A 3,296-nucleotide genomic window follows, 5' to 3' on the forward strand; every position below is an offset into this window, starting at 1 on the left:
CACGCGGCCGGGTGCACGCGCGCGTGCGGGCGCCTTGCTGGCGCCCAGGAGGCGCCGGCAGCACCCGCAGCAGTGCGCTGGTGCGCGTCCCCTGCGCATGGGAACGGCCCGGGCTTCTCGGCAGCGGCGCTGGGGAGGCGCCGGGCTTCGCTGGCTGCCGCTCGGGGGAAAGCGGCGGAGGTGTGAGAGCAAAGCAGCAAACCCGCCCACGGGCTCGGCGCGCGGGTAGCGCGGCCCCGAGGAAAAGCCTCGAGAGCGGCTGCGCGGCACAGGGCCTGGCGCGTTAACRGAGCGCCGGAGCGAGGCGGCCGCTCGCGCCCGCCGGCAGCCCCGGCGGCCGCTTCCCCGCGCCTCGGGGTGAGGTTTTMTTTCCAGCCTCTGTTTTTCACAAGGCAGCAAGTTTCCGGGCTCTGCCGCAATCCTTCCTGGGCCGGCGGCCGCGGGAGCCGGCTGTGCCCAGCGCTGTCCGTGCCGCCGGCTGGCTGCGCCCGCGACGCGCGGGGGAGCCCTGCCTTGCAGGTCCGTCTCTGCGCTGAGTTCTGCCCGTCCTCAGCCGCTCGCTTCGGCCGCCGGCCGGGGGCGCTGGGGACGGGGTCGCTCGCTGCCCGCGTGCTCTTGCTTTGCGCTCCCCGGCCGCGCGGCCGGGTGCCTGCGGCGGCTCGGCGGGGGCCCGGCCGCGGCGCTGCGTGTGTGTGTGTGTGTGAGCAGGCGGGCGATGAGCCGCCGGTGACTAAGTGTGCCGTGAGGGCTGCGAAAGTGCTGAGCTGGTGTGAACCCGCCATCGCGGCTCCTTCCTGGCAGCGGCGGCGGGGCCCAGCCCCGCCGGGGTGCTCCGTGGGAGCGGGCCCATCCCTGGGGCCTCCGGGCACCTCGCTCCCCCGCGCGCCCGTGTCCTGGCTCCACCACGGTGACCCCCAGCGCCAGGCTTGTGGGAACCGCGGAGGCACCAGGTGCTGCTGGCAAAACCATCCTGGCTCAGGGATTTTTTTACTTAATATAATTTATTGCCAATTAACACAAACTTCTAATCACTGCTTTGGGTATTGAGGAAGAAGAAAACAYAAACAATTTAACCGATGCTTAAGCACCCCCCCCCAAGCTGAGGCACAGCCCACCGCTGCCCCTGCCCGCTACCGCTGCTGCCGGCGCCGGTTCCCGCGGTGGAATCGGGYGCCCGGCTCCGGGCTCAGTGCCGCCACGCAGAGCCGCGTGTGCGCTCTCGTGCGGGCGGCAGCAGGGTGCTCGTGCACCAAGGGCCAGCTTGCTCCTGCGTGAAATCGCTGTGCGTTCATGCATGTGCTGACGGCGTGCCCATGCGTGAGTGGATCGCACCCGAATTAACCGGGTCCTCGTGCATGCACCAGCAGGCCCCTCATGCATGCACCAGTGGGACCGTCGTGCATGCATCGGCAGGCCCCTCGTGCATGCACCAGCAGGCCCCTCGTGCATGCACCAGTGGGACCGTCGTGCATGCATCGGCAGGCCCCTCGTGCATGCACCAGCAGGCTCCTCGTGCATGCACCGGTGGGACCGTCATGCATGCATCGGCAGGCCCCTCATGCATGCACCAGCAGGCCCCTCGTGCATGCATCGGCGGGACCCTTGTGCATGCATCGGCAAGGCCCTCATGCATGCACTGATGGGGTGCTCTTGCATCGAGTGGTTGGGTGCTCCTGCATGGCTTGTTTGGGTCCTCTGCATGAAAGCGGTGAGCGCTGGCGTGCTGCAGAGGGAACCATGTGCCTTGGCAGGGGACCGGGCTGCGGGGGGTGGCCGCCAGCTCTCGCCCTGCCGAACCTGCTGTCGTGCCGGTCACCGCCGGCCGCATGCAGACAGATGCCAGCTCGGGATGGTCCGTGCTGCAGCTCTGCCCTGCGACGTTTCCCCGTGCCAGGTCCCTGCAGCAGGGGCAGGGCAGGCGTAGGGCCGTGGTGTGTGCACGGCGCTGGGGACGACCACGGGCGCCGGGAGCTGTGGGCGGGCGCGTGGGTGCTGCCGATGGCTCGCTCCGTCTCCCGGCGGTGCCAGCGGCCGTGCGGCGCGGGCAGGGGCTCTGCGCCCGGGGTCCCCGCTCCACCTGCCCTCTCGCCGTGGTGGGCGAGTGCCGGCTCAGCACGTCCGGCCCGGGGCTGCGCGCTGAGTCAGCGGCGGAGCAGGAATAGACCCCGGCGGCCTGACTCACCGTCCCGTGYGCTCGTCACCGGGCAGCGCTTCCTCCCCGTCACAGCAGCCCGAGAGCCCTGGCCCCYGCGCCACCGCCGCCCCTCGGCCGTCCCTCGCCAGGCGTCCTGCTCCCCGCTCCTGTGCACTGGCCCTTTCCCCGCTCCGGAGCCGGGAGAGGCCCCGGCGTGCCGCTGGGCCCCTGGCGCCGGCCCCGCTTCCCTCCCCGGGGAGCTGCAGCAGGAAAGGGGAACCCTGCCTGCTCGGAGGCCGGGAGCGCCTTCGCCTCCCCTCCCGGCACCTTGGCTCCCTGCCTGCGGGGAAGGCCGGCAGGGAAGCTCGCGTGGAGGAGCTGGGCTCCCCCCGGCCCCCGTTTGCAGCCCAGCTGGGCTGCCCCGACTCCCTCGTCTGCAGCTGGGTCGGGCTCCCCCTTTGCAGCCAGCCGAGCTCCCTGAGCCCCCTGTCTGCAGCCAGGTCGGGCTCCCCAAGCCCCCCATTTGCAGCTGGGTCAGGCTTCTTGAGCTCCCTTGTTTGCAGCCAGGTCGGGCTCCCCAAGCCCCCCATTTGCAGCTGGGTCGGGCTCCTTGAGCTCCCTCATTTGCAGCCAGGTTGGGCTCCCCAAGCCCCCCATTTGCAGCCCCTCTGGCTCCCCAAGCCCCCTCCCCTTTGCAGCCAGGTCGGGCTCCCCAAACCCCCTGTTTGCAACCCCTCCGGGCTCCCCAAGCCCCCCCCCCTTGCAGTCGGCCCTGCACCATTTCCGGGACGCCTGGGCAGGGCGGGTGCCCTCGGTGCACAGGCGGGTGCAAACACTTTATCTCTGCTCGGCCTCGGCTCTCCAGCAAACGCCCCCGGCCGCTCCCACGCGGGCGGGTGCTGGGAGCCAGGAGGCCCCGGCAGAGCCGGGAAGGGGCCAGGGCGACGGGGCAGGGTGCGGGCAGGCGCCGGGGGGGCCGCACCAGGTGTCCGGTCTGTGCAAACGCAGCCTCCTCCAGCAAGTGCACGCACGCCCTGGCCCGTCTTGCACGCGTGTGTGCACGCCGCACCCTCTGGGCGCGYGTGCCCGTGCTTTGGCCCTGCAAAGGCGCAGAGCCCCCTCCCGCCCGCCAGCCCGCCACGGCTGCTGTCTGTCCCCCGCC

Source organism: Rhea americana, unplaced genomic scaffold, assembly GCF_003343005.1.
Source record: "Rhea americana isolate MKP2758 unplaced genomic scaffold, rheAme1 scaffold_341, whole genome shotgun sequence".
Lineage (NCBI taxonomy): Eukaryota > Metazoa > Chordata > Aves > Rheiformes > Rheidae > Rhea > Rhea americana.